This window comes from Peromyscus californicus, unplaced genomic scaffold, assembly GCF_007827085.1.
Source record: "Peromyscus californicus insignis strain IS unplaced genomic scaffold, ASM782708v3 Scaffold_4__1_contigs__length_199733344, whole genome shotgun sequence".
Taxonomy (NCBI): Eukaryota; Metazoa; Chordata; class Mammalia; order Rodentia; family Cricetidae; genus Peromyscus; species Peromyscus californicus.
Genome location: NW_026294562.1, coordinates 120,752,828 through 120,778,263, shown reverse-complemented (window position 1 = coordinate 120,778,263; position 25,436 = coordinate 120,752,828). Strand labels below are relative to the sequence as shown.

At 47.3% G+C, this 25,436-nt stretch overlaps 2 pseudogenes; both read left to right on the top strand.

Moving 5' to 3' along the window:
- Positions 1 to 8,969: 8,969 nt before the first annotated feature.
- LOC128094441 (importin subunit alpha-8-like) lies at positions 8,970 to 10,916 on the top strand (annotated as a pseudogene).
- LOC128123947 (importin subunit alpha-8-like) lies at positions 10,658 to 24,822 on the top strand (annotated as a pseudogene).
- Positions 24,823 to 25,436: the final 614 nt, after the last annotated feature.

The following is a 25,436-nucleotide window of genomic DNA, read 5'->3' as shown; positions in this document are numbered from 1 at the left end:
TACAGATTTACAGTTAAGGAATAAGGCCCACACTTGAAGCTCATATGTGCTCAGGCCTTAAGCATGGTTCATTACTATTTTAACATTATTTGAAATATTTCTATATAAAAGGAATGTTGTCTCTATATAGGCAATCTTCACAGCAAATTCTTTTAACTGTGCTGAAATAGTTTTTTAAGTCTTTAAACATTGTGCATGTGTGCCTTTGTATGATGTGTGGAGAGGCACATGCCATGCTGAGCATGTGGAATCAGAAGACTGTAGTGATATTTTGAACAAATAAAAATTGCCTGAAGGGGGGTGGAAGGAGGGAGGACAGGGGAATCCGTGGCTGATATGTGAAAATAAGTTAATTATAAAATAAAATTTTTTTTAAATTGCCTTAAGATCAGAGGACAGAACAAGCCACTAGATTAAACATAGAGGTCACACACCTTAAATTCTAGTACTGGGAAGGCAGAGGCAGAGATTCATCTGGATTTCTGTGAGTTCAAGGCCACACTGGGCTTACAGGAGATTAATCCAGTCTAAAAGAGAAACAGAGGCAGGCGGTGGTGGTGCACATGTTTAATCCCAACACTAGGAAAGTTGAGACAGGAAGTGATATGCTGGACAGAGAAAGGAATATAAGAAGGGAGGAGACAGGAACTCTTGCTCTTTCAGGCTGGGGAGTTGGTGAGGTGAGAGGTGGTAGCTGTGGCTTACTCTGTTTCTCCAATCTTTCAGCTTCTACCCTGATATCTGGCTCCAGGTTTTTATTATAAGACCATTTAGAATTCATGCCACAGAAGAAGACTTTATGGAGTCACTTCTCCACCTTTCGTGGGTTTCAGGTTCAAACCTGGGTTGCCAGGCTTGTATGCCAATCACCTTGACCTGCTGTGGCTGTGCCAGAACTGTTCCCTCTCAGCAGGAGAGAGACTTCAACCAGGGCTGCCTTCCTTCCCACTTCCATCTGTCCCTCCCTTCACTCTGCCCTGCCTCAGGAAGATGCGGGAGAGGTGACCAAGGCCCCTTATAGTGCGGTGACAGATACGGTGTCTCCTATAAAAAGAATTTAGATTTGGGTGACTCAAGAACAAAAAAGGTGCAAAGCCCAAAGAATTACATTTTTCCAAATGTGGGATTCAACATGCTCTTTTCCTCACTGGCTGCGACGCCAATCTTCCCAATAAATATGATTTTTGGTTCCTATGAATCATAATGGCACATTGGCATTTTCCTTTGTAGGTAGCCTACTACTTGCCTAAAAGTCAAGTCTAACTCACTTGACTTTGAACCACAAAATACCTTGAGCCAAATGGTTATGTTACCTTTTTTTTTAAAAGTATATTATTTGTTTTTGGAATTTTCATGCATATATAAAATGTATTTTGATCATATCCACCCGCACTGCCTTCATCCAACTCCTCCTGAATTCTACCTCAACCCCAGCCCATTTATCTCTCTCTTTTTTTTTAATCCCCATTTTCTTTTTTTTTTTTTTTTTTGGTTTTTCGAGACAGGGTTTCTCTGTGTAGCTTTGCGCCTTTCCTGGAACTCTCTTTGTAGACCAGGCTGGCCTCGAACTCACAGAGATCCGCCTGGCTCTGCCTCCCGAGTGCTGGGATTAAAGGCGTGCGCCACCACCGCCCGGCTCTTAATCCCCATTTGCTAGTGTGTAAAGTGGGAATAAAAAAGAGCTCACGGAGCCAGGTGGTCGTGCACACCTTTAATCCCAGCACAGAGGGAGGCAGAGGCAGGAGGATCTCTGAGTTCTGCAGAGCGAAGGGGATGGGGTGGGGCTGGGGGGGACAGGAAATGGGGGTGGGGATGGGGGACAGGACTCATGATAGGGCTTGGTGGCTCAACTCTGTAATTCCAACACTTGGGAAGGCCTAATCTCAAGGTCAGCACACTTGAGTGTGTGAGCAGTTCAGTGACAGAACACAAGCTTGAGGCCCCAGATTCCACCCCAGGAATAAATACATAATAAACAATAAGTAATAAACAAATGTGGGGCTGGAAAGATGGCTCAGCAGTTAAGTACACTTGCTGCTCCATCATGAGGACTGGAGTTCAGATCCCAGCACCCATATCAGACAACTCAAAGGCCTGTAACTCCAGCTCCAAATGAATCCAACCCTCTCTCCTGGCTTCCTTGGGTATGTGCACACACACACACACACACACATATGCTCTCTCCCTCCTTCTCTCTCTCTCTCTCTCTCTCTCTCTCTCTTCTCTCTCTCTCTCTCTCTCTCTCTCTCTCTCTCTCTCTCTCTCTCTCTCTCTCTCTCTCACACACACACACACACACACACACAACACATCCATAGAAACAAAATAAATTGTTAAAAAATGCAAAGATACATATACACATAACTGTAATCACACAGTGACTCCTTGACCTTCTCAATGGAGGAAGTAAGACTAGATCTCTCTACAGTTCAGGAAAGGAAGCAACCATGGCATGTCACACCACGCTAATACATAGACCTGACCAGAAATGACTGTGCTCCAGAACTGTCTCCTAAGAGGATCTCCTGGATTTTCTGAGGAGAGCTAACCTCCTCAAGGCTAAGCCAGGGGCCTCCAGAGACAGGACTTTCTGCTTACTGTGTCCGGGGCTGTGAAACCAGAGATGATATAAAAGCAAACTTATACAGCATGGGGTGTCCGCAAGATAGTTCATTCCCTCAAATCAAAGGCACTCTCTATTTGCAGAGGGATTACTGGAGTCACTCAAATCTCCCTGGAAGATGTTTGAAGAGCTTTCTTTAAAAAATCCTAGACAGCTGCACAGGCAGCTGGGAGAAGGAAGTGAACGCCTCTGGATTGGCATGTGCATATATGTGGTAATGGAAGGGTCAGGGATGTACCAGTTTCCTGCTTGGCTATACTGCTTGTGGAAGAAAGGAATGTGAGTTCTTAGAGAGAGAGCCTCATTGTGAATGAGGAAGCCCCGTTGGTAGAGTAGAGGCCAAGAATAAGGAACACCAGCCTTTCTGCTCCATTTGCTGGGGCTTGGGCCTCTTTCTCTGATGGGCTGCCTTTCTTCCCCACCCTCCTTCTGAGCCCTTGGATTTAGCAGCAGAGAGCTGGCTTCTGATGGTCCTCTAGACAGCTTTAGTGATCTTACGGGAATTAGTTGTGTTCTTTTTTTTTTTGAGTCATCACTGGAATTGTGGCTGGTAAGTCTGATTATGAATCTCTTAATGTAACCACATTCAAGGATATGGTCATTAGCAATCTCACACACTCATACACACACACACACACACACACACACACACACCATGCACCTGCCTTCAAAGTGCTGAAGCTAAAACTCTCTTTGGCCCCGCCTTGTTCATTGGTTTGACCTCTGATATTCCTTGGAGATACTTTACCCTCTAATCCAGACATATCCAACCACCGCCAGTCCCAGGATATGGCATGGGGTTAATGAATCCAGCTCTGGGACCAAACTGCTCCAACCTTACAAATGTCTGACTCTGGACAAGGTGTGCCCCGTGCCTCCGTTTCCTCATCTATAAGCAGAGGTTGTGGTTTCTAGGGTTCTCGACAGCTTTGTGGAGGGAGGGCGTGCTGGAATTTGAACTCAGGGCCTTGTGCCTACTAAACAAGTACTCTACCGTTGTGCTACACTCCACCCCAGAAGTTTCTTTTTTTTCTAAGTGAAGATTAAGCGTGCTAATGAGTGAGATCCACTAGAATTTGCTTGGCGCTCCATAAGTGATAGTTACCAGAATGGAATCCAGCTTAGAAGGATGACAAACTCCTGCGTAGTCTCTGGATCTGATTCAAGAGTCATATCCTTTTAAAGCCTGCCAGGTCCTCTCCGAGCAGAGTTAATCACCTTTCAACTAGTTCCGTGTCAATATTGTAGTGTGGTTTTATTTTATGAATCAGTTTTTTTGAGACTGGATCTTACTATGTAGCCCGTGCTGGCCTTGGCCTTGCAATCCTCCTGCCTCAGACTCCCAGTACTGAGGTTCCAGGTATATACCACCACTCCTGGCTCTATGTGTGGTTTTTGTTTTGATTGTATGTTTTCAGACAGTACCTCATATAACCCAGGCTGCTCTTGAAGACACTGTGAATTGGAGCCTGGCTTTGGATTCCTGGTCCTTATGCTTCCACCCTCCTAAGTGCTGGCATTCTGGGTGAGCAATGCCATACTTATGTCCCTGTGTTATTATGTGTCCCTTATGGCATGGAACTTTAATCTCATTTGTTCATTTATCTGAGTCCAAAATAAGGTCCTGGTCTGGGGATGTAACTCAGAATACTTGCCTAACATGAAGAAGACCAGGAGTGCCATCCCCAGCATCACATAAACCAGGTATGGGAGCACAAGCTTGTAATCCCAAGCCCTTGAGAGGTGAAAACAGAGGATCAGAAGTTCAAGGTCATCCTTGACTATATATTGAGTTCAAGGCCAACCTGAACCATGTGAAATTTGGTCAACTAACCCACCAACCAACCAACCAATAAGGAAATGAATGGAGGCTTCAGGCCTTACCTAACCTGAAAAGAGAATAACACTATATCAGAGATTCAGACATTTCCAAAGAAAAAGATGTAAGGATGCCAGGTGGTAGTGGCGGCAGCAGCACTTGCCTTTAATCCCAGCACTCGAGAAGCAGAGGCAGAGGCAGACAGATCTCTCCAGAGTGAGTTCCAGGACATTCAGGGATACACAGAGAAACCTTGTCTTGAAAAACAAAAAATAGATTCTTTTTTTTAGGGGCTGAAGATGTAACTCAGTTGGTGGTAAACTGTGTAAACTGGGTGTGGTAGCTTGCATCTGTAACTCCAGTACTTAGGAGAAGAGAAAGGTGGAACAGAGGTTCAAGATCATTTTTTTTTTCTTGATTTTTTTTGAGACAGGGTTTCTTTGTGCAGCCCTGGCTGTCCTGGAACTAGCTGTGTAGACCAGGCGGGCCTCGAACTCACAGAGATCCACTTGTCTCTGCCTCCTGAGTGCTGGGATGCACCACCACCACACAAGATCTTTCTCTACTACACATGGCCTGGATTACATGGGGCCCTATCTGAAGACAAAAAAAAAAAAAAAGAATGAGAAAGAAAAAAAGGATGGGGATTTGATTGATAAAGTGCTTGCACTCCAACATGAGGACCTAAGTTCAACCCCCAGAGCCCATGTCAAAAAGCCAAACATGGTCGTACAGAATTATAATCCCAGCACTGGAGAGGCAGAGACAGATGGATCCAGGCCAGAGAGTCCCTGTCTCAAAAAACAAGGGAGATGGTGTCTGAGAATGACACCTGAGGTTGACCTCTGGCCTCACCACACACATACATACACATCTAAGTACACACACACACACACACACACACACACACACACACACACACACACAGAGGATTAAAACTATCTATTATATTGATTATAAGCAGAAATGACACTGTTGGTTAAATGGCACGCTGCTTGTGGCTGGCTACCGCCCATGGCGGCCATACCGGCAGAGGAGAGTGCTGATCAGAAGAATCACAGCCATGGTTACCTTTTTAGAGCTTTATTGGGAGAGGGGGGGAGAGCAAGAGGGAGGAGGGGGGGGGGCAGACAGAAGAAGAGAGCAGAAAGAGAAGAAGGGGGGAGAGAGGGAGAGAAGGAAGGGGGACAGACGAAAGGAAGGAGCGGAAAGGAAAGAGAGGGATGCACAGAGGGCCCACCCGCTTTTTAGGCTGGGATGCCATCGTAGGCTGATGACGTAATTAAGGACCGAATCCTTACAGACACTGTTTGATATATGAGCTTTAGTATATTAATGAAATTAATTTCATTTGTTTATATCTGCATTTTAAAAAATAATTTGGAAGAAATTCATTACATGGCAAAAATGCACATTCAAGAAGTGAGTCCAGCTTCTGTTGGTCTTTTCTTTTGCAAGCCCAGCGCCACTTTGAGATCTTTGGCAACAATTAACTCTGCAGCTCACACACGATTGAACCTGTATGATAATGAGTATTCAAAGATGGGTAATGTCTGGGGGGCGCTCACCAACCTAAGACAGAGTGCCTGTGTGACCTGGGCAGGCATCTCCATGATGGGTAAGATGACCTGCTTACGTCCCATGCAACCTAAGTCAGAAGCTCATTTTCTAGTAAAAGGGGGACCTGTAGGTCCCTGGCCCCCATTTTGGGGAACTGTTGCCTTGCTTGCTGACCTTGACCTTGATATCCTCCCTATGCTAATTCCCTGCCAGGTTCCATGCTCCTGAATGCTTAAGGGAAGTTCCTTGTCTGTGTATCCTGCATAATGGGTGTTAACAGCTTAGATGCAAGATTGTAAAACATCGGTAGCGAACTTCTGCCCTCCGGGGTTCTCCCATTGTGCTGTAAGCCTGTATTTAAGGCCTCCTCCCTCCTTCAATAAATGGCATTCGGCATTCAAAAAATAAATAAATAAATAAAATAAACAAATAAATAAATAAATCTTTAAAAAAAAAAAAGAAGTGAGTCCAGGCTTCTCAACTCAATCACTATGTCTATACTCCTCCCCACATTCTTTTAAATTTATATATGGCCGGGCGGTGGTGGCGCACGCCTTTAATCCCAGCACTCGGGAGGCAGAGCCAGGTGGATCTCTGTGAGTTCGAGGCCAGCCTGGGCTACCAAGCGAGTCCCAGGAAAGGCGCAAAGCTACACAGAGAAACCCTGTCTCGAAAAACGAAAAAAAAAAAAAAATTTATATGTATGTATGTGTGCCTGTTCAAGTTTATGTGCACCGCATATGTGTAGGTGTCCATGGAGGCTAAAGGCTATCAGATCACCTGGAATGGAGTAATAAGTAGTTGTGAGCTATCTGATGTGGGTGCTGGGAACTGAACTTGGAATCTTTGGAGGAGCAGTAGGTACTCTTAACTGTTTGCCCATCTTTCCAGGCCCTGTCTGTAATTTTAAATGGAGCTACTAATTGTACTCTTCTTTGTGTTATTGTTATTCTGTTTTTTTTTTTTTTTCAAAACAGGGTTTCTCTGTGTGGCCCTGGCTGCCCTGAACTCACTTTGTAGACCAGACTGGCCTCGAACTCAGAGATCGGCCTGCCTCTGCCTCCCAAGTGCTGGGATCAAAGGCATGTACCATCACACCTGGACCTAATTGTACTTTTAAATAGGGCTACTAGGAGATTGTTTTTCATTAAAACTTTTATTACATGTATTTGTTTATTGTACACACACACACACACACACACACACACACACACACACACACACACTATACACCACAGCGCATGTGTGGAGGTCAAAGGACAGCTTGCGGGAGTCAGTTCTCCCTCTCCATCATGTGTGTCTCAGGAGTGGAACTCAGGCTTGGTGGCAAGTGTCTTAACCTGCCCAGCCATCTCACTGGCAACTACTAAATAAATTTAAATTGCAGCCTAAGCCAGGTGTGGTAGCTCACAGCTATAATCCCAGAGGTTAAGGCAGGATGATTGCCACAAGTTTGGGATTTAGTTAGGGCTACATAGCTGACCCTGCTCCACCCACCTCTCTATCCCCCCCAACCCCTAAAAAGTGTAGTGGGGGAGAAAATTTCAAATTACGTATGTGTCTCCTATCATTTATCTACACAGCAAATGACGAATGTTGTGATGGATAGAATTTTCCTGAGAAGTGGGTGGGCTGGGGATGTAGGGGCTAATCTGTAAGCCGGGTCAGGTGGTCACTTCCTTATTGCTTAGTTATGATTTTTTTCAGGCCTTTTGTGGTCTACTAGATGCCTTTGTGCCCTGACCCTGTCTCAACTATCTGTTATGACCTCTGGGGCTTGAACGGAGGCATGGCAACAACCCCCACCCCCACGCCCTGCTCCTGTGTTCTGGACCTTGGGTCCTATTTGCCCAATTAGTTCACTATAGTTCCAAGTTTTCCTGTCTCTCTGGCCCTAGCCTGGGACCTGACCATGACATTGCAGTTTTCTTTTTCCTCTGGCTGTTTGGTTTTCTCTGCACACGAGAGTGTGGTGGAACAAATGAGGTCTGTTCTGTAGGTGGATGTTCTGAAGTTAACAGAAAATAGTGAGGGAGGGATGTATCTCAAAGCCTTGTGTGGAAACACACACCCGTATCCCAGTACTTGGAAGCTGGAGGCAGTAGGATCAAGACTTCAAGGTCATCCTTGGCTACCAAACAAGCCCCAGAGGTCATAACAGATAGTTGACACAGGGTCAGGGCACAAAGGCACCTAGTAGACCACAGAAGGCCTGAAAAAAGCATAACTAAGCAAGCCTGGGCTTGAGGAAACCCTGAGAGAGAAAGAAAATAAGAAAGAAAGGAAGGCAGGAAGGAAGAGAAAGTTCTAATATCCTCATAGTGATCATAAACTTGTCAATACTTACTAACTCCCCCCTTCCACTCTCCTGAGTTAAGAGGGGAGTAATTGTCCCATGATGTACCCACTTGGGCACAGGGCTGGAGTCAATGGGCTCACACAGTTGTTTTCAAGCTGTCCGTCCCCAAAACATTCTTGGCCAGGTCTTGTTCATCATCCGGCTTCAGAAGGATCAGCCTGGATCTTCTGTGTGTGAAGTGAGGTTTTTTCAATCACACAACCTTTACAAGTCCATATGGGCGTGGGAAGGAGGTAACAGTAAATAAAGCCAGACCATAAGTACAGACGTGTCCTCTGTCTCCCTCCGTGCTGGGAGAAGGTCCCCTCTCAACCATGCTGCTGCTCTGGAACAAGGGCAGTAGGCAAGCCCTGGGACTTTGGAGTCACACACCCTGGGTTCAGTCCATGGCTTTGCCATTGATTAGCAGTGTGCCCTGAACAATTGATTCTCAGTGTCCTAGTTTCTTCCTCTGAGGATAACATAGCCTTATAACATAGCCTTATGGAACATCCTGGTCCAAAGGAGCTATTCACTACCATATCATGCCTAACCTAACTTTTCTAGGCCCCTTTTTACTGGCCAGCATCTATAATTCCGGGGGGGGGGGGGGGGGGGAGATACTACTTTCTTGACCTTTAAAAAGAAAACCAGGACTCACTTGACTTTGGAATCCTCTCTGGTTAATGTCTTACTTTCCCTTTCATTGGGCAGTAAGCGCTCTCATTCTCTCACACAGCCTCAGGTTAAGGCCTCGCCTTCTTTCGCTGTCCTACTTCGCCCACTCCGACACTATAGTGACTCCCAGGATACTACCTTAGTCTTCCTAGCCAGTCAGCTGGCAAATCAAAGGAATTCCCCAAACATCTTCCTCCCTCCTGTCCTTGCCGCCATGACAGTCTATAAATCTGGCCCCCTTTGGGGTGTGCTTTTCTCTTCCATAGCTCCTAGGACCATCAGAAGAATGTACCCAACCTGTCACATTGCTGTCCACCTCAGCCCCTGGCCCTGCATAATGTCCCGCACTCTGTTCTTCCCTTCCCTTTTCTTCAAAATGTCACAGCTTGCAGCCTTCCTTCCCCATTGGTGACATTCCTTCCCACCGTCCTATGGTTACTTTAGATGCCACGCCCCCGCACCCACATCTACTCCTCCAGTGGCTCACAAGGGAAGTACTTTTTTCTTTCTTTCTTCCTTCCTTCCTTTCTTTTTGTCTTTTGAGACAGGGTTTCTCAATGTAACAGTCCTGGCTGTTCAGGAACTGAGATCCATCTGCCTCTGCCTTCAAGTGCTGGGATTAAATGCATGTGCCACTACCTACCGCCCGGCTGGGAAGTGACTGTCTAAGTGTTGGAGGGCCTTCCTTTTCCCCTCGGGTCCCTCTCCTCCTTTTAGCACAGTCAGGGGAGAGAGCAGATCCGCAGCCACGGAGCCTTAGTGTCTTTCACTCTATCTTCCTCGTACTTGGGAGGCTGAGGCTGGAGAATTGCCCCAAGTTGCAGGCCAGCATGGACTACAGCATGAGACTGTTTTCAAAAAACAAACAAAAATAAGTTCAAGCCTAGTGTCTCATACCTGCAATCCCAGCCTTTGGGAGGTAGAGGCAGGAGAAACAGGAACTAAAGGCCAGCCTAGGCTCTATGAGACCCTGCCTTAAAACAGACCAACCAGGGCAGCTCTCTGTAGGTGGGTTCTTTCCTCCAATCAACATGCCTACCTTAGAAGCTCTCAAAGAGAGGCTGACGTACCAAGGCAAAGATGTGTCTGTGAGACAATAGAGGATCGCTGCCAGCCTGGAACTCTGAAAGGCCATGAAAGATGAACAGGTCTTAAAGAGAAGAAATAGCAGCCAGTTCTCCAATGGCTAGGTTTCTCAAGCCAGCCCCACTCTGGAGGACATAATCAAAGGTATGAATAGCCCAGATCCAATCCTGTGGCCACCAGGCTGCCAGGAAAATGCTGTCTCAGGAAAGGAACCCTCCTCTAAAATTGATTATTGAGACATGGCTCACTCCCAAGCTCGTAGAGTTCCTGCAGGTAGCAGCTCTCCCCAACCTGCAGTTCCAGTCAGCCTAGGCTTTCACCAGCATTGCCTCAGGAACTTCAGAGCAGACCTGAGCTGTTGTGAAAAGAGATGCCACTTCGATTGAACTTCCTGTCTTCACATCTGACCGTGTGTGCGCAGGCAAGGTGGGCCCTTGGTAATAGAGCCGGTGACAGCCCAGAATTCAGAGACAATGTCATTTCCAACAATTGTTGTGGGATATTTGTACACTGTGTGAAAATGTATTGCTGTGTTAGTGTAATAAAAAGCTGAATGGCCAATAGCTGGGGAGGAGATATAGGCGGGACTTCCAGGAGCAGAGAGAGGAAGTACAAGGAGAGAATCAAGGTGCAGAGAGATGCCAAGGAGACATGGAAGGAGCCATACAGAATGAAAGAAAGGTAAAAAGCCATGAGACAAAACGTAGATTAATATAAATGGGTTAAGTTATAAGAACTAGTGGGAGCCGGGCGGTGGTGGCGCACGCCTTTAATCCCAGAACTCGGGAGGCAGAGCCAGGCGGATCTCTGTGAGTTCGAGGCCAGCCTGGTCTCCAAAGCGAGTTCCAGGAAAGGCGCAAAGCTACAGAGAAACCCTGTCTCGAAAAACCAAAAAAAAAAAAAAAAAAAAAAAAAGAACTAGTGGGATAAGCCCATACTAAGGCCGAGCTTTCATAACTAGTGAGTTTCCGTGTCGTTATTTGGGAGCTGGTGGTACAGAGAAAGACTTGTTACAAACAATGCCATCCCGTGCCTGCTCAACCTTATTTTGACAAACATATCAATCACATTTCTTAGGATCATCACATGGGTTTTGTCCAACCTAAGTCAAAACAAGAATCCATCCGTACCCTTGGGAGGAGGCCATGAGACAGACACTGCCCACCCTCTCAGCTCTTGCTGAGATAATGAGATCCTCTCAGACACCTGCTGGGCCCTGTCCTACCTCACAGAGGGCTTCCATGAGTGCATCCATCATGTGGTGGCCACTGGGGTCCTTCACAGGCTAATAGAGCCCATGACCAACTTGGAACTCAATGTCTTGACCTTTTTCTCCACACTATGGGCAACGTTGTCACAGACAGACCAACAGACCCAGAAGGCCATCACTGCTCCATGCTGAAGGAACTGGGCTAGTTCCCAAAGCACTGAAGTCTTCTATCCAGAAAGAGGCTGCCTGGGCCATGAGCAACGTGGCCGCTGGGCCCGAACACCACATCTGCAGCTGATTGTGTATGACCTGCTGCCTCTGTCTGGTAGCCCTACTAAAGAATGCAGGATTCAGAAAGAAACTGTGTGGACTGTGGTAGCTTTGCGACAGGGACCTCTCAGGGCCAGTTGCCCACGCTGCTGCTGAATCTGCTCACTGCCCCAGACAAGAAGATCAGCATCATCCTTGGCATCCTTTCTTATTTCCTCCAGAGAAGCTGCAAAAGAAGGAAAGGCTGTATCTTCTGATAGAGGAAGTTGGTGGTCTTGAAAAAAATTGAGTCCTACAGCTCCACCGGTACTGTCCTATTAGCCAGCGTGCCCTGGACACCATTGAGAAACATTGTGAGGAGAAGACGATGACAGTTTTCCCAGTCCTGGGCTGAGAGTGCCAATACAAGAAGCACTTAAAAATTCTAGAGCTGGGTGTGGTGAGCCAGGTGGCGGCGGCGGCGGCGGCGGCGGCGGCGGCGGCGGCGGCGGCGGCGGCGGCGGCGGCGGCGGCGGCGGCGGCGGCGGCGGCGGCGGCGGCGGCGGCGGCGGCGGCGGCGGCGGCGGCGGCGGCGGCGGCGGGAGCGTACACCTTTAATCCCAGCACTCGGGAGGCAGAGGCAGGTGGATTTCTGTGACCAGGACAGCCTGGTCTACAAAGAGTTCTAGGACAGCCAAGGCCATTACACAGAGAAACCCTGTCTCAAAAAAACAAAAACCAAAACAAACAAACAAAAAACTACAGAGAGAGAGAGAGAGAGAGAGAGAGAGAGAGAGAGAGCTCACAACTTCACAATAACCAAGCAACAAAGAGGTTAAAAACAAAACAACAGCAAAACAGATAAACCAAAAAACTTCACCAAAGCCAAAACCGAAAAAAGAAGTTTGCCCTCACTTCTCCTTCCGGTTCCCTGGTTTCCTCTCTCTTCTCTCACCTTAGCCCATGATGTAGAAATCCAGCTCAGGCTTTCTTTGTGTCTCTCGTGTTTTTACTTGGGTTTCTGCCTCAAGGCACTGCCAGCACTCCCCAGCAGGCCCTGAATTTTATGTGTCTCTTTGGGGATGGAGGACTCACTGGATTCTCTGGGCAACCTGTGAGGGTGGAGTTAGTAGCAACCACACAACACCCGTGGGGTACAGATGGCTTGAGTAAGTTAGCCAAGGCCCCCTGGCAGGAGCTGAAAGTCAGAAGGCTGGGTTGAGTCTGCCTTTGACCCAAGTACCACTCTGCACCTTCGCCTCCTGCTGAGTGGTGTCTGTTCCCAGCCATCAGCCTGGGCCTTTCCTGGAGGAGGCCCCTAAGGTTCCTGAATGAATGAATCCAGGCTGGGAGCGCATTCGCACACCCCTAAGCAGCCCACAAACCAGCGCTTCTTGGAAGCACGTGCGCCTATTGTTTCTGTCTCCCGTTTCATTGTCCAGCCTCTCCTGCCTTCGCATCCTGCACAAAGCCTTTAGGTAACCAGGCTGTCTCTGTCTCTGGAAAACAACAACAACAACAGCAATAACAACAACAACAATTAAAAAACCATAAAAAAAACTCAACTTCTTCCACTTAGAAGTCTTGAATGCCTTCCCCATCACCTCCAAGATGGGAATCAAATGCTTTAGGTTTCTGAGTGTAGTTCAGTGGCAGAGCACTTGACCAGCTCACAAAGTCCTGGGTTCGAACACTAGCATGACAAAAACAAAAACAAAACACCAAAGTCCTTCAGTGCCACAGCCAAGGCTTTCCTATGCCCTTGCACCGTTCCCCAGCTTGAATCATCGCTCTGTTCAGACTGCCGTCTTCTGACCAGGCGCTGCCCTAGTGCACCTCCCAGCAGACCCATCCAGAGCCACAGTCCTGCTCGGCGTACACAGTGCACCTTCCAGCAGACCCATCAACAGCCACAGTCCTACTCGGTGTACACAGTGCACCTCCCAGCAGACCCATCCAGAGCCACAGTCCTGCTGGGCGTACACAGTGCACCTTCCAGCAGACCCATCCAGAGCCACAGTCCTGCTCGGTGTACACAGTTGTTATGACTACGACTAAAATGTAAAGGTAAGTAAGTACAATATAGTTCCTACGCTTAAAAATAGGATCTTCTCCGGGCGGTGGTGGCGCACGCCTTTAATCCCAGCACTCGGGAGGCAGAGACAGGCGGATCTCTGTGAGTTCGAGGCCAGCCGGGTCTACAAAGCGAGTTCCAGGAAAGGTGCAAAGCTACACAGAGAAACCCTGTCTCGAAAAACAAAACAAAACAAAACAAACAAACAAAAAAAAAATAGGATCTTCAAAAGTGAGAGAAAGAGAGTGTGGGAGAGAGAGAGAGATCAAACTATGGTCACTGAGGTGCCTCAGAGAATATGGGAGCTTGTGCCAAGCCTGAGAACTGGAGAACTGAGTTTGGTCCCTGGAATACACGTGGTAAGGACAGATCTGGCTTTGGAGAGTTGTCTTTGGACTCCCACACAAGTGTCATGGCACACTCCCCACATACAATATAAACAAGCAAATAGCTGGGCGGGCAGTGGTGGCTCATGTCTTTAATCCCAGCACTCGGGAGGCAGAGCCAGGAGCATCTCTGTGAGTTCGAGGCCAGCCTGGTCTACAGAGCAAGATCCAAGACAAGCTCCAAAGCTACACAGAGAAACCCTGTCTCAAAAAAAAAAACAAAACACATTTTAAAATATGTGGAAAGAATTGGGCATGGTGGTGTATGCCTGTAATCATAGTGTTTGGAAAGCTGAGGCAAAGAATTAAGAATTTGAGGCTAGTTTGGGCTACATAATGAGTTTGAGGTTTGAGACCTGCCTTGGTTACATAGAATGACCTGGTCTTTTTTTTTTATGTCTTGGGATACAGCTCAGTGGTAGAGCAATTGCCTAGGGAGTGTGGGGCTCAACCTGAATGGAGAAACAAATCTACGCGTATGTGAATGTCTACACTTATAAATGTGTCCATATGGATCAACAAACTCCAGGGAGTTATTCTTGTTTGCAGGCAGGCTGGTGGAGGACGTGGTAAAGGAGGGTTTTAAAATGATGCTTGTCTTCATGTCTTAGTGCTGAGACTCAAACCCAGGGTCTCACACATGCTAGGCAAGCTTGGTTCACATGTGAGTTCTAGGCTAGCCAGGGCTACATAGTGAGACCCTGTAAGGAAAGGCTAAATAAATACATTTTAAAAAATGTAAAACAACAACAAGGAGCAAACAAAAACATACAAAACAAAGTAGGGATAAAGCTCAACAGCTTAGTAGCACAGTACTGACTAGGTTGAAAAAAAGCCCACCTCGATCCTAGTACAGAAAAGGGGGGGGGGGGAAGGGCATAAACAGACACTTCATAAAAGAAAAAAAAAAGGAAACAAAACTACACAGCTAATAAGTTTACAAAAAAATATATTCAACATCAACTCTTTTTTTGTTTCTTCTAGGGGTCTCCTGGCTAGTATGGAACTCACCATGTAGACCAAGTTGGCCTTGAACTTCCTGCCTCTGCCTCCTGAATGCTATTATTGCAGGTGTGCACTGCTACACCTAGCTTGTAATTCTGTTTTATTTCATATAGGGTCTTTTTTTTTTTTTTTTTTTTTTTTTTTTTTTTTTGGTTTTTTCGAGACAGGGTTTCTCTGTGTAGCTTTGCGCCTTTCCTGGAACTCACTTGGTAGCCCAGGCTGGCCTCGAACTCACAGAGATCCGCCTGGCTCTGCCTCCCGAGTGCTGGGATTAAAGGCGTGCGCCACCACCGCCCGGCTAGGGTCTTTTTTTGTAGCCCTGGATGTCCTGGAACTCATTATGTAGTCCAGGCTAGTACTAAACTAGTGATAATCCTTTTGCCTCAGTCTACCAAGTGTGATTCAGGCAGGCAATGGCACACCTGGGTTGATTTTATAACTATTCTTTTTTTTTTTTTTCCCCAGACAGGATCTGTTTCTGTATCCCAGGCTGACCTGGAACTCCCTGTATAGACAAGACTAGTCTCAAATTTCCAGTGATCCTCCTGCCTCTGCCTCCTATGTACTGAAACAATAGGTATTACCACATTCAGCTTTATTTTTCATAAACTATTTTTAATTTCTAAGAATATGGATTTTTTTGAGGGAGGTCTGGGAAGATGGCTTAGCCGGCCTTCCAAGCATGAGGACCTGAGTCCAATCCCCAGAATTGAGGCAAAAAAGCCAGGCACAATGAAATCCACTTGTAATTTCCAGTGCTGGAGAGAGAGAGACAGGTGGATTGCTAAGAGCTCATAGGCCAAGAAGCCTAGCATACTTGAAAAAAAAAGTTTTATGTTTACTCATGTACATCTGTCTGTGTAAGCGTATGACTCGTGTACATGGGTGCTTTTGGAGGCCATCTGGAGTTACAGGCAGGTGTAAGTAGCTGGAGATGGGTGCTGAGACACAAACTCAGGTTTTCTGGAAAAGCAACAAGCTTTCCTAACCACTGGGCCATCTCTCCAGCCCCAGTAGATGTATATATTTAGTGAGCTCCAGATAAGGCCTGCCCTGAGATACAAAGTAGACCGTTTCTGAAGAAGGGATTGTTCTAGCCTTTACACACAAGTGCACACACATAAGCACATACACACACACTTTGGAGGCAGAGGCAGGCAGAAGATCTCTTTTGAGTTCAAGGCTAGCCTGGTCTACAAAGTGAGTTCCAGGACAGCCAGGGCTACACACAGAGAAACTCTGTCTCGAAAAGACAAAACAAAACACCAAAAAAGAACAAGAAAAACGGTAAACGTAAGCCCACACCTCCAGTGTTGGGGATTGAATCTGGGGCCTTGTACGTGGTGAGAAAACATTTTACTGCTGAGTTACAATCCCAGGAATAAAGAGTGCTAGGTGAAAGGATATGTGTAAGTTGTCAATTCCAGTGTTTAGGCTGGGCTGTGAGTGACAGAAGAAGGCTACCCAGAGCCAGGGATGAAGCCAGGATGTGTGTAGTATGAGTGAGGCCCCCGGTTCCATTCCCAAACATGCTGCTTCCAAAGGAAAGAGGAAACATATGGACCAGGAAATATGCTGTCTTGATCTATGTATTATATTTAATAACATCTTGCCTGAAGTTTAGAAAATAAGATTACATAGTGTGATAAGTACATTCACTGGTACCATAAAATATCCAGGCAGGAGCTGGGAGATACCCTTATCTCTGGAAAGGCCAGTGATCACACCGACCGTTGCGGATGAATGAACAGAGGATTGTCAGACTTAGTGAGAACAGAGGGTGTGGGAAGAAAAAAGTGGAAAGAAAGCCAGGCCTCGTGGCACAGGCCTGTAATTATAGTGATTTGGGTGTCTGAGGCAGGAGGATTATGAGTTCAAGTGCTCCAGAATGAGTTCAAGGCCAGCCAGGGAAACTAAGGGAGGCCCTGACTCAAAAGATTGAGGGTGGTGGCGGTAGATAGCTCAGTTGGTAAAGGTGTCTGCCACCAAGCCTGACAATCTGGGCCTCACATGGTAGAAGGAGAGAACTAAATTCCACTAGTTGGGCTGGAGAGATGGCTCAGAGGTTAAGAGCACTGGCTGCTCTTCCAGAGGTCCTGAGTTCAATTCCCAGCAACCACACGGTGGCTCACAACCATCTGTAATGAGATCTGGTGCCCTCTTCTGGCCTGCAGTCGTGCATGCTGTATAATAATAAATAAATATAAAATTATTAAAAAAAAAAAATTCCACTAGTTGTCTCCTGATCTCCACATGTGGCACCATGGCACAGGTGCACGCCCGCGCCCCCCCCCCCCCCAATGGACACAAAATAAAATGTGAAAAAACCTGTTCCAATAAAAAATCAGGCTGGCGCGATAACTGTCAGCAAAGTGCCTGAATCTGATGCCCAGAGCCCATGTAAAAATGCAGGGAGTGGCGACTCATGTTTGTAATCCCTCACTGGAGAGGCAGAGACAAGAGGGTCGGCCCGTGGGGTTCACTGGTCAGGCAGCCTCTCGCCTGTTAGCTTCAGGTCAATGGAGAGACCTCATTCCAAAACACAAGGTGGACAGAAACTAAACAACATCCAAGGTTGTCCTCTACCCTCCCTCCATAGGTACACACACACACACACACACACACACACACACCCCACCTGAACACATATGAAAACACATATCTACATTAAAAATAAGATGAAAATGGGGCTGGAGAGATGGCTCAGCAGTTAGGAGTACTGGGTGCTCCCCTAAAGGACCTGGATCAATTCCCAGCACCCACATGGCAGCTCACAAACTGTAACTCCAGTTCCAGGGGATCCATGGCACCAGACATGCATGTATATTATGTGTGCAGGCAAAATACCCAAACACATTAAAAAAAAATCTCTAAAAGGAGATAAAAACAAAAGCCAGGAGGTGGTGACACATGCCTTTAATCTCAGGAGGCAGAGGCAGGCAGATCTCTATGAGTTCAAGGCCAGCCTAGTCTACAGAGTGAGTTCCAGGGCAGCCAGGACTGTTTTACAGAGAAACCCTCTCCCAAAAAACCAAAAACCAAAAACCAACCAAACAAACAAAAAGATAAAAACAAAGGGGCTAGTGGTAGAGCCCTTGTCTAGTATGTGCAAACCCTGGGTTCAAGCCCAAATACTACAAAAAGAAAAAGAGTAGAAACACAGTCTGTGGAATGGGGTGGAAATTCGAGGCGACATGGCATGTTCAATAAACTACAAAGGCTATTGGGGTGTAAAGGAGAATGAGGAAGGCGGAAACAAAGGATGGAACCACGAGATAAGAGAGGGTGCTGAACCAGGCGGCCGCGGCGCACGCACGCCTTTGATCCCAGCACTTGGAGAGGGAGAAGCAGGCGGGTCTCTGTGAGTTTGAAGCCAGCCTGGTCTACAGAGCGAGTTCCAGGACAGCCAGGGCTGCACAAAGAAACCCTGTCTCAAAAGAGACCCAAACAAACAAACAGATGGGTGTTGATGAGCAGGTTAGCTGTTACTCAACATTGTAGATGAGGAAGCATTAGAGATTTTTAAGCAGGATGCTGAAATTCTTTGTTTCAGAGATCCTCACAGCACAGTTGGAGGATGTGGAACACAGGAAGATCAATTAAGGACATTATGATCTTAGTCTAAGTGGGAGACACCAAGGGCTTAGTTTGCCCAGAGGGTTTGGCACATAATGAGTGATGTGGTTCAAATCAAGAGGTTTATCATAGGTAGGAGAGTGGACAGAAGTCTAGTCTGCTTTCCCCAGTCCTCTTATCACCACTTAAGCATGGTCTGCCCACCCCCACCAGGATGTAAACTCCACAGAGCAAGGAGGCTAATTTTGTTTCCGCTTCAATCCCCAGGGCCCCGCAGTTCCTGGTACAGGATAGGTACCACATAATTATCTGTTGACTGCATGAAGTTTGGCGAGGAAAGAGAAATCTATGTTAATAGTCTATAGTGGTGGACTATAGACTATTTAACTCCATTTAAACGCATGTACATCTTTAAAAATGTTTTACAAATCTATTTGTGTGTGTGTGTGTGTGTGTGTGTGTGTGCGTAGGTGTGGGTGGGGTTTGCATGTGTGTGAGCGTGCACAGGGAGGACGGAAGTCAACCTTTTGTGTGGTTCCTCAGGTGCTGTCCACCATGTCAATGGAACCTGGTACTCACTGAGCCCCAGGAATCCGGCCATCTAGACCTCTTCAGCACTTTCACTATAAGTGTCTATCACCATACCCAGCGTTTTTACGTTTGTTTTTCGAGACAAAGTTTCTCTGTGTAGCCCTGGCTGTCCTGGAACTCGCTCCGTAGACCAGGCTGGCTTTAAATTCAGGGAGACCTGCTTGTCTCTGCCTTCTGAGTGGTAGGATTCAAGGCGTGCGTACCACACTTGGCCTTATACCCAGCCTCCTGTGTGAGTGCTGGGGAATAAACTCAGGTCCTCACACTTGGCACAAAGTGAGCTCTCTCTCTAATCCTTTCATATACATCTCTCATTAATATCCTTCCTGACCTCCCTTCCTAGACTCCCGTGCACCATTATAACAAAACAATGGAACGGCCTCCTTTAGGGCCATCACCCTGGCCTCAGCATGAATTAGTCTTTCTTGCCCCTTTTATCTATCCTATCTGCTTCCTGGCTTTCTGTGCTTTCAAACTCTAGAAAGCTTTCAAACTTGCTTTCCCAAGTTCCTTTGAGGTCCTTGGCTACATGCTCAGGTTTGTTTGTTTTCTAAATCTTTTTGATTTTTCTTTTCTTTTTCCTATGTGGTCGAACCCAGAACCTTGTACATGCTAGACTAGAGCTCTTGTGCTGAGCTACATTTGCAGTCCTGGTTTGCACGTGATTACATTATGTAGCCTGCCTTTGACCCTTGGCCCAGTCCTCACTCTCCTCCACTCCGCTCTTTATCTCTAGAGGCTGACCTTGAAAACCAGTTCACCTGGGCTCAATTCTCCTTAGGTGTCTTTTTGGGTTCAACCAGTGTGAGGTACTGTAGGAGAGTTGAAAGCAAGCAAGCATGGCTGTGTGTCGCTTAGATCTTGTCGGTCCTTCCTCTGTTAGAGCTAACAGCTCGGTAATTGTCACATCTCTAGCCCTTCAGGCTGATGATTGATAGCAGCTTCCCTGCAGACCTAGGGTGGGTCACAACTCCTTGTCAGTTTCCCTATCTTTGTACATTGTTTCTCTTCAGTTACACATTCTGAGTGGTCCATCTGTTTCCTGCTGCTCTGGTCTTGGCTGATACAAAAGCAGAAAATGCGAATTTTATCTTTTTAAGAAAAACAGCTTTTATAATATGTACTTCAGTAGTTCTTAAGTAAACACTAGAGAATTGTATCTTTCATCATTTAATATGTAATCAAATGTTTCCAAGTCTGCGTAGTGTTGTTATACAATGTTTCACACATCAGTTACTTAACCATTTACTGTGTTTACAATTTATCACAATTAAGATTATAGTAAACATTGTTGTGTTTGTAGTTATCTTTTGAGGGAGGATTGTTTCCTAAAGAGAAGTTTCTAGGAGTGCTACTGGTGAGGCAAAAGGTACTGCATGTCTATGAAGGCTCTTTGAATTGCTTTTAAAAGGTTATGCTAATTTACCTTGCCATTACTTTCTCTCAATGTACCAATTACATCACGAATAAGTACTGGAAAGTACATCTTTATGGTATATTTTGCTAATGTACTAAGTAATCTAATTATTTGAAGTGAGTATGCATCAGAATCTGGGTTTTTTGTTTGTTTTGTTTTGTTTTGTTTTTCTTGGGAGACAGGGTTTCTCTGTTTAGCCCAGGCTGACCTCCAACTCATCTGCCTGCCTCAGCTTCCCGAGTGCTGATTAGGATCTGTTTTTTTGTTTATTTATTTATTTATTTTGGTTTTTCGAGACAGGGTTTCTCTGTGTAGCTTTGCGCCTGTCCTGGAACTCACTTGGTAGCCCAGGCTGGCCTTGAACTCACAGAGATCCGCCTGGCTCTGCCTCCCGAGTGCTGGGATTAAAGGCGTGCGCCACCACCCGCCCGGCTAGGATCTGTTTTTTGTGAGAGGATCTCACTGTGTAGTTCTGGCTGGCCTGAAACTTTCTCAAGCTTGTGGAGATTCTTCTGCTTCCAATTCCCAAACTCTGGGATTACAGGGCTATACAACACTTGACTTCTTTGCCGTCTATGATAGTCATACCAATCCTAAACTATTTAAAGTAAGTTTGAGGTTTGGGGGATCTTGTGTGTATCACCGCACCCAGCTTTTTTTGTTTGTTTTTGTTTTTCTAGAAAGGGTTTCTCTGTATAGCACTGGCTGTCCTGGAACTTGTAGACCAGGCTGGCTTTGAGTTCATAGAGACTCACCTGCTCTTGGGGGTGCCTAGCAAGCATGAAGCTTTGGAGACTCTAGGTTCAGTTGCCAATACTACAGAAGGAAGGAAGGGAGGTAGAGGGAAGGACCAGCAGGCTGAGGCAGGAGATGGAAGTTCAATGCCAGCTTGTCTCAAAAACAAAAATCAAGGGGCCAGGATTATAGCTCAATTAGTACACTTATCTAACACCCATGAGTTTGGTCTCCAATACACTGCATAAATCGGGTGTAGTGGTACATGCCTGTAATCCTAGCTTTGGGAGGTAAGGAAAGAGGATCAGGAAAGGAGTTCAAAGCCAGGCTAGGCTACAAAGTTAAGTTCTAGACTAGCCAGAACAGAGACAGAGCCTGTCTCAAAAGTCAAACAGGGGTGGGAGGATGAAGCAGCATTTAAGAGCATTTGCTGCTCTTCCAGAAGAACCAAGTTCGGTTTTCACTTTGCTTCCCAGGATCCACATCAGGCAGCTCCCAACCACCTATAACTCTCAGCTTCAGGGTCATTTAGTAGCCCACGTGTCCACACGTTTCCTTCTGGCCTGGCCTCTGAGGACACCCATATATGGCATAAATTCGTATAAACACATTAACAGAAAACAAAATCTTAAAACTTAACAAAAAAAATCAAACAGTCAACAACCCTAGTTAAGGTGCTTATTTCTTTTTCCTTTTCCCCCCCTCTGATAATTTTCTCACTACACAAACTATTGTCTAGTGAAAAAAAATTGTAATAACAGGGAAGCAATGCCCACTTTTCACTGTATAAACAGCTGGATACACTGTTCTCCCTGCCTCGTTGTTCTGAGTCAACCAAATGTCCAATTATGAGGACCAAAGGCCGAAGCCTTCAACCCTACTGAGTGAGAAATAATGGGGAAATCCACTTCACACAGTATTGCCCGCGCAGTTCAAGCTCCAGTGCTCCGTCCGGGTCTGAGAAGTCTGGAGTTCAGCCTGACTCACTTGTGCTCCGATGCTCCTGACCTCCCAGACAGGCTCCTCTACTCTTCCACAGGAGTCCTGGGCTACGGACAAACAGTCCTCTTGGTGGGCATTCTCTGTCTGTGAACTAGCTCCTTCCCCTGGGATAGTCTCCTCACCTAGGCCATTTTGATGCTTAGAGTCCTATACACACCTAAACGAGCTAATTCTGATTGCCTTTTCTAATTCCAAATTCTTTGAAGCCTCACAAATCCATGAACACACAGTTGGCATGCATGTGCAATGTCTGCATGTAGGCATAGATGTCTCTGACAGTGTGGGCAAGTTTGTACCATGCACTGTCTGTGGGGGTCAGAGGATGATCTTAGGGATTGCTCCTCATCTCCCTTCCTCACTTGAGATGGGATCTCTTGGAGTTTTTCTGCTGTGTTGGCCAGGCTAGTTGGCCCCTGGGCTTCCAGGCTTTGGTTTCCTCTGGCTCTCACCTACCCACAGGGGTGCTAGGATTACAAATATCCATACTAGTGCCTGGATTCTGTGGACCCCAGGGGGATCGAACTCAGGTCCTCACACTTGTGCAGTGTCACTTTTACCTAAGTCTCCTCATTGGCCCCTCGGCATGATTTTTACTCATTCATTCATTTATTTATATCTTTCTTTATCCTGGCATGATCAGACACCAGACGGCCTGGGAATCGAACCCAGGTCCTCTGGAACATCAGACAGTGCTCCAAACTGCTGAGCCACCTCTCTCCTCTACTCATTGTTAAGGTTATTTCTAACTCTGTGTGTGTGTGTGTGTGTGTGTGTGTGTGTGTGTGTGTGTGTGTACATGAATACCAGTGCCCAAAGAGGCCAGAGGCAAGGCTGCTTGATGTGAGTGCTGGGACTCACACAGGTCCTCCACAAGAGCAGTGTATATACTCCTAAGCACTGAGCCATCTCTCCAGCCCCTCACCATGGTTTAATGAGTACAGACTCTAATTTATTTACCATTTGTTCACAGGTATAGTGCATTATTGGGGGGGGGGTGGTGGGATAAATGAAGTGATAACCAGGGAATGGAAACACATTTCCTGAAAGGAAAGGGTTTTGTTGCTGTTTTATCAGCTTTTAAACAAAGTTTAGGACTAGGGCTGGTGAGATGGTTCAGTGGACAGGGATGCTGGGACTCACAGAGTTGAAGCGGAGAACTGACTCTCCCAAGTTGTCCTCTGACCTGTGACACACGTGACCACACACAGACAGATACAGGAGTGCACACAAAATAAAGGGGCTGGACCAGAGACATTTAGAGAAAACAAGATCAAGTGCCTCACGAGCTTTTGGAGACGGTGTCAACTCTGCTGGTTATGCTATTTCCTACATGCAGTGGTAGAGGTTTTAGTCTTGCTTTTATGGGGGGAAGCAAGGCCTCACGTAGCTCAAGTTGGTCTCAAAGTGATTACATAGCCAAGATAAAGCTTAAATTCCTGATTATCCTGCCTCCTACCTCAGGAGTAGAATGCTGGATTACAGGCATTCACGCCACTATGGCATGGAAGTTTGAACCAACTGTAGCTAAAGTTTAAAAGACAGAGAATCTACCTGTCTGTGGATGCCTTTAGGGTCATCCTGCTTGCTGATGTGTGGAAACATGCAGGATTCCCCAATTAAAAAAAAAAAAAAAAAAGGCCCGATGGGCATGGTGGGGAATGCCTTTAATCCCAGTCCTCAGAAGGCAGAGGCAGGCAGATCTCTGTGAGTTTGGGGCCAGCCTGGTCTACAGAGTCCCAGGCCAGCCAGGGCTACACAGAGAAACCCTGTCTCAAATAAACATATAAAATCCTTCCCTTTTCTCTTTCTTTTTTTGGCTTTTAAGCCAGTCAATGAGTAATGCCAGCTGGCCTTGGACTGAAGCTCCTCTTGCCTCATCCTCCCAAGAGCTGGGGTTACACACATGCACTACCACATGGGTGAAGTATTTCTGTCTTTATTCATCCTCTAACCTCATCGGATGAAACACCCTTCTCTCGGCCTTCCTCCTCCCCACCCCCATCTTTTCTGGGATGCGCACTAGAAGTTACTCTCTCTCCCACTGGCTTCTTTGAGATCTCTCTCTTTCAAATTGGAAAAACCGAAAACAAACCTTTCTTTTACTCCTTAAGAGAGAGGCCTAGTTGTCTCTCCATCTCCCTGCCCAACTTCTGGAGTCATTTCTCTTAACTGCTTTATCACTAAACATACTCCTCCTCCGCCAAGTGTCGGCTCAGGTCAGGGCCTGGCACACAGCAGATTCAGACCCCAGCTGAATGTCGGCTCCAGCCCTTTTGCAAAGTGTCGCCTCTTCGCTGGTTTCTTCAGAAGGCTTTTCTCCCTGCTTAACTGCAGGCCACTCCGACCTCCCCGTTGCCTTAACGCTGCAGACCCAGGTACTTCGGGTCCTCGGGAAGTCCTGCGGGTCACCCTCGTCATCTTCTTCTGCCCGCCTCTCCATGATCTTGCCCTGCAGTCTTTGCTTCCCCGGTAAGCCCACGAAGGGCCGGTCCACCCCGAGAGGTCAGCAGCCCCCCCGACTCCGCTCCCCGCGCGTCCCTTGGTTCTCCCAGAGGCAACATGTCTGAGCGCCCCCACGCCTCCAAAGCCTGCGAGCATGTCCCGAGATCCTGCGATGACCAGCCGTTTAGGGCGCACCTGAGTGCCCAGGCCCACGCCACCCCTGCTTCCTTTCACTTAACAGCCGTGACTAGGCCCGGCTCGGCCAGGTCTAAGTGAAGACGACGTCGTCCGGGCTCCAGAGGCGCTCGCCGTCCGCCCGGCCCGCAGCCGCCCAGGCCCGACTCGTCCCTCTAGCGGGCGGCCTGGGCCGCACCGAGGCCTCAGGGGCGCGTCCGAGCTCCCCAGGCCCGGGCGGCCGGGAGAGGCCGCGGGCGCGGGCCGCTGCAGCCCCGGGTGTCGGGCCGCGCGCGCGGAGGGCGGCGGGAGCCAGCCCGGGTCGGAGTCCCCGGGTCGAGCCCAGGGGAAGCGCCGTCCCCGCCCCGCCCCTCCTCGCGGCGGCGGCGTCGTCGTCGCCAGGGTCGCGTTCGCCTGAGACGGGAGGCGGAAGGCGCGAGGCCGGGCCGGGCCGGGCCGGGCCGGGGCAGC